Raw genomic sequence first — 12,186 nt, 5'->3', positions numbered from 1 at the left:
GTTATTTGTGATTCCATTACTCTCACAAGAGGGAGTGAAAGCACGTCCTTGTACTCCGCCATCTTGAACCAGTCTCCTGTGGTTGATCCTGTTTTGAGTGATGTACATATTTTAAATGAAATGCCTGAGGGTTTTAAATGACATTTCCTACTAATGTTTTCTCCTAGCTTATAAAGGGGAAACACTAACTTATGTTGGAGAATTCCCTATCATTTTGTTCTCAGAACATTAATTGCTCCTAGACTTTAGTTTCCTTTAACTAGGTTTGGGCTCCATCAAGTCAGTACTTAATTATTAATAATTCACATAATCAAAAAGTAGTAAATTTTAATCCAAGTAAGATATTGACTTAAAAATAATTCAGTTTGGCTTCCAAATGGTCCCTTCTGCTTATCAGAAGTACTTTTGAAAATTTCCTTCAGATATAGCCAAAATAAGAAGACAACCGTTCCCACTTCATTACCAAAAACAGGTTCTTATAGCTTCAGATGAAATTACTAATATTAGCTTATTGATTTTAAAATACACAGTTACTGCCATCTGGAACAAAACCATTAGCTGGGGGGGATGCATTGTGGATTGAAGATATTTCTAGGTTTCGATTAAATGACAAGCACAGATGTAATTCAGTGTACCCAGTGAAGGGTCTGTGTTCCATTTGAGTTTTGTTATTAATCTCTGTTCCTTATATTAAAGTATCTGATTTGACCTTACAAAGTAAACATAGAAAATAGCCTGGCATATACCAATCACCCTTTTGTTCATTATTTCCATTTCTTATTTTGCAGTTAGGAATCAGTGAGTTTTTGAATACACATGGTTTGTTTAGTCTAGAGAGTTAATGAGAAATTCCATTCTAATTTTTCTTAACTAGCTTATATATACTCATTTTTTTTCCTTTAGGAAACAGCAGAAACTAATGATGTTTATATTCTGTTTTACAATGTTACAGCTGATCTTGAGAAATAGGAATTATCTTAGTTCAGAATATAGAAATCTAAGTAGGCCCTCAATTATTCACTTCTTTATTTATATAATAATAGTGTGCAATATTAATAATGTGCAATAATAATAAGTACAGTGTACCGGGTACCTATTATGTTCTTGTCATAATGGTAGGAATTTTATATTCACTATTTCTAAATATTAAAGCAAAATTGCAAGGCAGATGTTAATACTCCCATTTTTAAGATGATGGAATTGTGACTCAGAAATGTTAAGTAACTTATACAAGCTATACAGCTCATGACTGCCTAATAAGTGACAGAACTAGAATTCAAGTCAAATTCTGTCTGAATCCAGAGCTTCTTCTCTGTTTAATAAGTCACATGATTTAGAATGTTATGTAGTTGCCCTTCATGTAAAAGAGATTCCATGGTCCTCATGAATCAAATATAAATTAATATCTGAAGCCTAAGTGTCCAGTTTACAGAATATATCTCTCTTTCATTTAGAAAATATGTGAACATAAAGCCCCTCCTTAAGAAGATTTAGACCATGTAGGATCTCTTTAAAACTGAAAAGGAACCCTTCAAGTCAATGAGAATATAAAGTGGAACTTCTTTTGACTAGAGCTTTGATGCTTTTATTATTTATTTGTTTATTTTATTTATTTTTGGCTGCGTCGGGTCTTACTTGCGGCACGCAGGATCTTCACTGAGGCATGCAGGATCTTTCATTGTGGCCCACGGCTTCTTTGCAGGTTTCTCTCTAGTCGTGGTGTGCAGATTCCAGGGCACGTGGGCTCTGTAGCTGTGGTGTATGGGTCCCAGAGTGCGTGGGCTCTGTAGTTTGCGGCACACAGGCTCTCTAGTTGAGGTGCATGAGCTCAGTAGTTGTGGCATGTGGGCTTAGTTGCCCCGCAGAATGTGGGATCTTAGTTCCCTGACCAGGGATCGAACCCTCATCCCCTGCACTGTAAGGCAGATTCTTTACCACTGGACCACCAGGGAAGTCCTGCTTTGATGTTTTTAGAAGAGTCATTTCACTGTGTCCTGTAGAATAATTGCAACAGGATCCAGGCTGGCCATTAGAGCCAAGGAGAGCCTTAAGAGCATAGGAAAAATTGCTAAAATTTCTGAAATTTCATTTCACATATATCCATTTAATCAACACACATAGAGTGCTTATCATTAGGTTGGGCAGTGGCTTAGGCATGTAGATGAATAACAGATCTCTATTCTTGACTTTCTGAGGTCTAGTTTGGGGAACAGACATGTAACCAATGTTAAAATATCCAATGACTTATGTTATGGTAGAAGTAAGGACAGAGTTAGATCCTCTCGTTCATGGCAGCTCAAGTCAGGGAAGGCTTTTCTAAGGAGATAAACTTTGGGCAGAGTTCTGAAGGATGGAATGGATCTACTACTTTTTTGCTCTTGAGAAGATGGTGAACCAGCAAGGGCCACTATCTCCCTTCCATGAACTTAGCAAATATGAGATTTTATGGGATGAGTGGGAAAACAATTCAGAAATATGGTGTCTATTAAAGCCATACTTAAAAGGATTCAAAGAGTAAAAATAAAGGGATAGAAAACGGTCTATCATAGTAGTTGAGGAGACCAATCAAGGAATCTGGAAGAAATAGAGAGTTTGAATAGACCAATCACTGGTAGTGAAATTGAATTTGTAATTAAAAATACTCCAAGCAAACAAAACTCCAGGTCTGAACAGCTTCACGGGGGAATTCTACCAAACATATAAAGAAGATCTAATACCTATCCTTCTCCAACTATTCCAAAAAATTGAAGAGGATACAACACTCCAAAACTCATTCTATGAGCCCACCATTATGCTGATACCAAAACCAGGCAAAGACACTACTAAACATAACTACAGGAAAATATATTTGATGAATATAGATGCAAAAATCCTCAAGAAAATACGAGCAAACAGGGGGCTTCCGTGGTGGTGCAGTGGTTGGGAGTCCGCCTGCCGATGCAGGGGACATGGGATTGTGCCCTGGTCCGGGAAGATCCCACATGCCACGGAGCAGCTGGGCCCGTGAGCCATGGCCGCTGAGCCTGTGCATCTGGAGCCTGTGCTCCACAACCAGAAAGGCCACGACAGTGAGAGGCCTGCATACTGCAAAAAAAAAAAACAAACAAACAAACTAGCAAACAGAATCCAACAACACATTAAAAGGATCATACACCACGATCAAGTGGGATTTATCCCAGGGATGCAAGGATTCTTCAATATAAGGATTCTTCAATATATGCAAATCAATCAATGTGATACACCATATTAACAAATTGAAGAATAAAAACCATATGATCATCTCAATAGATGCAGAAAAAGGTTTTGACAAAATTCAACACCCATTTATGATAAAAACTCTCCAGAAAGTGGGCATAGAGGGAACCTACCTCAACATAATAAAGGCCATATACGACAAACCCACAGCAAACATCATTCTCAATGGTGGAAAAACTGAAAGCATTTCCTCTAATATCAGGAACGAGACAAGTATGCCCACTCTCACCACTATTATTCAACATAGTTTTGGAAGTCCTAGCCATGGCAATCAGAGAACAAGAAGAAATAAAAGGAATACAAGTTGGAAAAGAAGAAGTTAAACTGTCACTGTTTGCAGATGACATGATACTATACATAGAGAATCCTAAAAATGCCACCAGAAAACTACTAGAGCTAATCAATGAATTTAGTAAAGTTGCAGGATACAAAATTAATGCACAGAAATCTCTTGCATTCCTATACACTAATGATTAATAATCTGAAAGAGAAATTATGGAAACGCTCACATTTACCACTGCAACAAAAAGAATAAAATACCGAGGAATAAACCTACCAAGGGGGACAAAAGACCTGTATGCAGAAAACTATAAGACACTGATGAAAGAAATTAAAGATGATACCAACAGATGGAGAGATATACCATGTTCTTGGATTGGAAGAATCAACATTGTGAAAATGACTATATTACCCAAAGCAATCTACAGATTCAATGCAATCCCTATCAGATTACCAATGGCATTTTTTATGGTACTAGAACAAATCATCTTACAATTTGTATGGAGGCAAAAAAGACCCCGAAGAGCCAAAGCCGTCTTGTGGGAAAAAAACGGAGCTGGAGGAATCAGACTCCCATACTTCAGACTATACTACAAAGCAACAGTAAACAAGACAATGTGGTACTGGCACAAAAACAGAAACATAGATCAAAGGAACAAGATAGAAATTGCAGAGATAAAGCCACACACCTATGGTCAACTAATCTATGACAAAGGAGGCAAAGATATACAATGGAGAAAAGACAGTCTCTTCAATAAGTGGTGCTGGGAAAACTGGACAGCTACATGTAAAAGAATGAAACTAGAACACTCCCTAACACCATACACAAAAATAAACTCAAAATGTATTCGAGACCTAAATGTAAGACCAGACACTATAAAACTCTTAGAGGAAAACATAGGAAGAACACTCTTTGACATAAATCCCAACAAGATCTTTTTAGATCCACCTCCTAGAGTAATGGAAATAAAAACAAAAATAAACAATTGTGACCTAATGAAACTTCAAAGCTTTTGCACAGCAAATGAAATCATAAACAAGACGAAAAGACAACCCTCAAAATGGGAGAAAATATTTGCAAATCAATCAATGGACAAAGAATTAATCTCCAAATATATAAACAGCTCATGCAGCTCAATATTAAAGAAACAAAGAAGCCAGTCGAAAAATGGGCAGAAGACCTAAATAGACATTTCTCCAAAGAAGACATACAGATGGCCAAGAAGCACATGAAAAGCTGCTCAACATCACTAATTATTAGAGAAATGCAAATCAAAGCTACAATGAGGTATCACCTCACACCAGTTAGAATGGGCATCATCAGAAAATCTACAAACAACAAATGCTGGAGAGGGTGCAGAGAAAAGGATACCCTCTTGTACTGTTGGTGCAACTGTAAATTGATTCAGCCACTATGGAGAACAGTATGGAAGTTCCTTAAAAAACTGAAAATAGAATTACCATATGATCCAGCAATCCCACTACTGGGTGTATATCCAGAGAAAACTATAATTCAAAAAGACACATGCACCCCAATGTTCATTGCAGCAGTATTTACAATAGCCAGGTCATGGAAGCAACCTAAATGCCCATCGACAGACGAACAGATAAAGAAGTTTTGGTACATATATATAATGGAGTATTACTCGGCCATAAAAAGGAATGAAATTGAGTCATTTGTTGAGACATGGATGGATCTAGAGACTGTCATACAGAGTGAAATAAGTCAGAAAGAGAAAAACAAATATCATATATTAACACATGTATGTGGAACCTAGAAAAATGGTACAGATGAACTGGTTTGCAGGGCCGAAGTTGAGACACAGATGTAGAGAACACACGTATGGACACCAAGGGGGAAAACCACTGTGGGTGGGGATGGTGGTGTGCTGAATTGGGCGATTGGGATTGACATGTATACACTGATGTGTATAAAAATGATGCCTAATAAGAACCTGCAGTATAAAAAAACAAACAAAACAACTAATACTAAACTTTCTTTGGGTTATCTGTATGGAAATACGTTAATATAAATGTTTCAGACATTTCATGAAATTTCTAAAAATCTTATATGTTCTGGTATAATGTTATAAGTCATAATTCTAGTTATTACTTTAAAGTGTATATCTCAGATATAACTAAATTTCCTTGTCAATTGCATTATTATGAACTTTCATCAAATCTTTAACCGTGGTCATTTAAAAAAAAAAAAATGGAAAGGAGTTTCCCAGATGGGAAAGAGTGGAAAAGCATTCAGGATTACAAGAACAGCATGTGCAAAGGCATGGAAGAATAAAGGATTTGTGTGGGTAATACCAAGAAATTGTATGTTCGTGAATTTTGAAAAAGAAAGTAAAGGATCAAGTTACTAAGTCACGTTGTGGTCAGAACCTGAATGGCCTTGGAGGCCATGGTTCTTTGTTCTTGGCACTGATTTAAGGGTCCTGAAATAGGAAATATTCCATAACCATGGGATGTCTGATGAACTTAGTGATACAGCCAATTGCAAATGTTTGTACCTTAATTATATGCCATTGCTATAAACAGTTTTGATCAGTCAAAAAATAAGTACAGTATATTTTGGGTGCTTGCTATTTCTAAAATTTGGTAGTTGGCACCCAACTAGATCGAATTATGAAGTCAGAATTTAGTTGCAACATTAAAAGAAAATGTTGTTGCTATTTTCGGAAGCAAGCATCCCAACATTCTCTTGATTTAAGTTGGTGATAGGTAATAGTTTGGTATGGTAAATACCACTTGATCTTTGTGGCAAGAAATGACATTTCTGGTTTTATTTTCTGATGTCTGCTATACTTTTATTAGCATATGGAAATTAGTCTTATCACAGCTCTGAAATGTAGTATCCATCCAAATGCTAACTATGACTATTAATTTTAGGTGATCAGAATCCCATTTATTTCCAAGATGATAAATATTAAAGGTACAGCTTCATAATAATGAAACACACTTTGTAGTATAATATAAAATTAAAAATTTGAGGCATACCAAATAGCAAAGATTAGAATGCTAATTTTACTTAATTGGAATTCTCCCAGAATTTTTATTTTCATAGCCCTATAGCCAAAAATAGTGTTTTTGTCTTGAAACTAAGATTTCTACTAATAGTTTATGGTCTTATAAATACCTTGTACATACAGAGTTTGGTAAACATAGCATAGGTTAGCCAAGCTTATACAATTTGAAATACAAACCAGTATTTCAAAGTAGATGCTGGTAAAAAGAGAAAATGGTCTTTTCATACCTTGAATATTAAGTGGTCTTCTTCAGTCTATTAGCAAGTTTAATTATTTTCATTTTGAAAAAGTATCCTGTAATAATAATGTTTAATTTGAAATTGGACCCAAAATAGATAATTTATTTATACCTTTAGCCATCTAATCATTGCTTTGGAAAGGATGGTCTTATCTACTGGTTCTCAAACTTTTCTGTTCATCAGGATCACTGAGAGGGCTTGTAAAATTCAGATTCCCACCAGAGATTTTCATTTAGTAGTTCTCGCCCAATAAATTGCATTTCTAACAAGTTCCCTGATGATACTGATGCTCTTAATCTGCTAAAGATAGAATAAATCATGGATCAGCACATCCAATTTGAAGGGAAGAGTTAGAGAACAAATGATTTTCAATCAAAGCAAAGCCAACAGTTCTAGAGGTTTGTTGAAGTTGTTTTGTTTTCTTATGGGACAGTCTCCTGGAATTTCACTGCTGATGTGTTTTCGCAGACCCTTTGGGTCCAGGCAAGATTTCCTTATCTGAAGATCATTTGGTAACCAATTAGCTTGTTATAGTACAGAGGAATCACTCATAAATTTAGTGTCCACTATTTAATAAGAGACAGAAAATTCAGAAAAATAACCTACTTAGTTCAGAGTAAAAATTAGTACATTATACTTTCCCTCTCCTTCCTGTTCCTCGGGGGTCTAGGAATCAAGTCAGTTGCCTGCAGGCAAGTATGTATAACTTTACTGATGTGACAATACTTTGAGAAATGTGAGGATGGGAGCAACAACAACATGAGTGTGAAAGAGTGAGCGGAGGACTTACAGCTCTTGGTGAGTAATTTGTAGCTTTCTTGTAAAGCACAATTCAGTACTTCAGGCAAACAAGTTTTAAATCTTACTGCACCTGGATTCTAGAACCATAAGATTTGGTACTGCATGAAAAGTCTGCGCTTGATTACAGATGAACAGAGGATGTATTATTGTGGTAGAATAAATTAGGTTATACTACCTCCTTTGCTTTTTTCCAGTGGAGTCTTCAGTCAGGTTATTTGTGGAAATATTTTGATGACATGTAGATTTTTTTAATCTATAATTTAAAATTTTAATTAAAATTGAATTTACATGTTTAATTTTTTTTGTTTTGCCTATATACCCATAAAAAGAATTGGAATTATCATAATTATTCTTGAATGACATGTTGCATTAGGATTCGATGCCCATTCACATTTTTTATTAAATTGGGAACCTGTTTTTTTGCTCTATTCTTTTTGACTTATTATTTAAATAAATGTAAAATATAATTAGATCAATTTCCAAAATGTTTATTAAATTGAATTAAAATTTATTATATTACAATTTCAAAAACTGCCTAGCTATTCTAGGCTGACATTTGTATTAGCTTCTTACTGTTCTTATAATATAAAATTTATTATCTTTTTTCCTAGTCAGTAAAATTGGTTTTATAAATACCTAGAAAGGGACTTCCCTGGTGGCGCAGTGGTTGAGAGTCCGCCTGCCAATGCAGGGGACGCAGGTTCGTGCCCCGGTCTGGAAAGATCCCACATGCCGCGGAGCGGCTGGGCCCATGAGCCATGGCCGCTGAGCCTGCGCGTCCGGAGCCTGTGCGCCGCAACGGGAGAGGCCACAGCAGTGAGGGGCCCACGTACTGCAAAAAACAAACAAACAAACAAAAAAACCTAGAAAGAAACTTAGTCACGTTTCTTTACCAACATTGTTGAGATGATATGAGAAGCATTACCTCAACATTCTTAATATTTAAGTTCTTGGATAATAGACATAATCAATATACTTGGTGGTAGGTTTTAATAATTCTATCTTTTCCTCCCAGAAACAAGTGGTGTCTATTTTATAAGCGTCCAATGTCTTTTCACTCTAAGTTTTCATTATCAAGAGTTGAAAGACAAGACTGCTAATGGCAAAAAATGCTGAAAGAATACAGGGATGAAATATGAATAAACCTCAAATTAAATAACTTGGTCAAAATGAAGAAGACCCATTATTTATACTGTTCTACGTGGATTGCCCTCTCCTGGTACCTCTGAGAATGGAGAATTACTAACTCTTTTGAGTTTTATTTTATTTTATTTTTTATTATTTTAAAAGCTTTGAGACTATTTTTTGTAAATTGAGGGCATAATTTAAATGTAAAACGACAAGAGATGTATATTACGTCAATGCAGATGGTCCCCAATGTCAATGGTTCTGTTACCGAACCGAGTTCGTCCTGCCCAACTCACAGCAAGCCAGAACGCTGAAACACTGGAGATTTGCAGCAAAGAGAGGGCTTATTCGAAAGGCAGCCCCGCGAGGAGACAGGAAAACAAATCTCAAAGGCTAAGGGCTAGGGGTATCGATGGGATAAAGAATAAAGGAACAGGGTGGTCTGAGGCATGGGAGGCATGGGGAGCCTCAGGAGCGTGGGGAGCATGGAAAAGGTGATTGGAAAAAGGTGCGGGAATTGTCTTTAGGTGCTGGTATAACAAAGCTACAGGTCTCTGCAAGTTCAAAAGGTCACCTCACGGGCCCTTGGCATGCCCATTTGAAGAGTCCGTGGTCTTACCCAGTCTTAACCACCTCAGCTCAAACCACATGCAGCTGACTCCAAGTTCCTGGAAAACTACTCAGGCAAACATCTTATTGTGTAGACCACCTGCTCTTGGAGGACATGCAAATCTTAAAACACCTTGATTAGTCCAGGCAGGTGAAATGGATTTGGCTAATCATTACACAGAGTTTCAGTTCCATTTACGATTTTTCAACTTTACTATGGTGTGAAAACAATATGCATTCAGGAGAAACCACAGTTGAAATTTCGATATTCTATGAAGATGCTGGGCAGCAGTAGTGAGCCACATATCCTAGTCCGCCACAGTGATCACTGGGTAGATAACTGATACACTTAAAACCATTCTGTCTTTCACTTTCAGCACAGCATTCAATTACATGAGATATTCAATACTTTATTATAAAATATGCTTTGTGTTAGATGCTTTAGTCCTCCTGTAGGCTTCTTTAAGTGTTCTGAGCATGTTTACAGTAGGCTAGGATTAGCTCTGATGTTTGGTAGGTAGCTATGATGTTTGGTAGCTATGATGTTAGGTATATTAAATGCATTTTGACTTAATGATGTTTTTCATTTAGAGGTTTATCAGGAAGCAACCCCATCTTAAGTCAAGGAAGATCTGTACTAGGATTTTTGCTGCTCCTCTTATGTTTATCACTAGTTTTATATATTCTGTTTAAAACCACTCTGAGACAATTAAGAGTGATTCTATTTTTCATAAGTAGATAATATTAAAATTTATTCTCAATATCTCAGATAATTATTTGCATTGTAAGGGACAAGATGGTGGACTGGAGAACATGAATGCTAGACCTACTTGGCTAGAGTACCTGTTAGAAACTAAGCAAGTCTCTTCAGTCATAACTCCATTAATGAGTGCTTTTGCATCTTTCATAACCCTCTAAAAAGTCTCTTTACTTTCTTCATGTGTAAAATAGGGAGATCATTTGTACTAGAAGAGTGGATTTCAGTTATTTTTTTCCCTCCTTTCCTTTCTCAGCTTTACTGAGATATAGTTGACATACAGCACTGTATGTTTAAGATGTAGGGCATAATGATTTGACTTACATACATCATCAATGACTACCACAATAAGTTTAGTGAGCATTCATCTAATATATCATCTAATATAGGTACAAGATAAATTGAAAAGAAAAAAAATTTTTTTCTTGTGATGAGAACTCTTGGGGTATACTCTGTTAACAACTTTCATATAACACATAGCAGTGTTAATTATATTAATCATATAGTAATTATGTTTTATATAATAATAATATAACTATTATGTTGTACATTACATTCCTAGTACTTATTTATCTTATAACTGGAACTTTATACTTTTTAACCACCTTCATCCAATTCCCATCCCCCTACCCCTCACCTCTGGTTATCACAAATCTGATCTCTTTTTTTCTTTATGAGTTTGTCTTGGAAGTATGATTGACCTACAACACTGTTAGTTCCTGGTGCACAACATAATGATTGGATATTTCTATACATTACGAAATGATAGCGATGATAAGTCTAGTTACCATCTGTCACCATACACCATATTTTCTTTTCTTAATATAAGAAGTCATTATTCAAAACAAATCTTACACACCCAAATGTAAATAGATGAAAATGAGGCTGCCCTGGTTCAGGGAAGAACGTCTTCTGGAGAACACTGAGTCAGCTCCCAGGTACCTTGGCATCCTGGGGGACAGAGAGTTTGGACATCATTACAGACAATCTCTAAATTTCCTCCCAGGTCTAAAATGCTGTGGTTGCTTACATAATCTCTGAGATAAATTGCCAGATCCACAGTATTTCCATCCCTGGAATTTTATACACCAGTTTCTTAATTGAGTGAAAGTTTACTTGCAAAAGCAAGTGGAATTAAACAGTTTTTCCCATTGACAGGAACATAAGATTTTCATGTTTAGCTTAAGTCAAATGTAATTTGGAATAACTTTTTAATAAAAATTCTTATAATTTATCTGTTCAAATATAATTGCGCAGTAAGTAGGAGTTAATCTATGAAAGTAGGAAAATTCAGTGCCATTTTCTTCAGCAGTGAGTTATCTGCCTAATGACTTAACATGCTTCCTCCTTTTCACCAAAAGTCTGTCTCCATGTTCTGTTTCTTCTGCCCCACACTCTGCTTGATCAAGATCCCTCCTTCACCTGGTCATCCCGGGAACCTTGAAATGCTCTGCTGTTTCCCCTTTCTTTTCTGTTGCTACTAATGCTTTAGGAGTTTTATTTTTTCTTGCTGATCTAGTTTAGAAAGAGGAGAAGAGCTCCCATGACCAGTGGATTTTTCATTTTGGGGTTTGCTCTTGGGAGTGGCTAGATGATAGCAACCCAAGTTGTGATGCCGAATTTATGTCTCAGATAGAAATGCTGTTAACTGTACACCAGAGGCCATAGAATTTTTAGTACTAAATACTGTATAGCTCGTTTACAGGTGGATTCCACAATGTGTGTTGGTCTGGGAATCTATCAACCATTATAAATGCTATTTCTATAGAAAAGTGAGGTCTGTGTTTCAGGCAATCAATGTAGAAATGAATGCAGAACATTCATAGTTGGGGACTGACCATATTTATTTATTGATCCACAGGTACATATAATCTGTAATTCTGCACCATCCATAATGAAGTACCAACATTTTCTTTCACTTTTGCAGGTGAATTGAATTTAGCCTGAGAGGCTGAAATAGAGGGAATGTTTTTAGGTCTAAGCTGTGTGCATATATATATATATATTTTAGATATAATAGAAACTGAATGCAATAAAATTGATAGGTGGTAGTAAGATTACATTAAGATTTGTGAAACAGGAC

This window comes from Mesoplodon bidens, assembly GCF_964165515.1.
Source record: "Mesoplodon bidens genome assembly, chromosome: 9".
In the NCBI taxonomy this organism is placed as follows: domain Eukaryota; kingdom Metazoa; phylum Chordata; class Mammalia; order Artiodactyla; family Ziphiidae; genus Mesoplodon; species Mesoplodon bidens.
Note: the sequence above shows the minus strand (reverse complement) of the source record.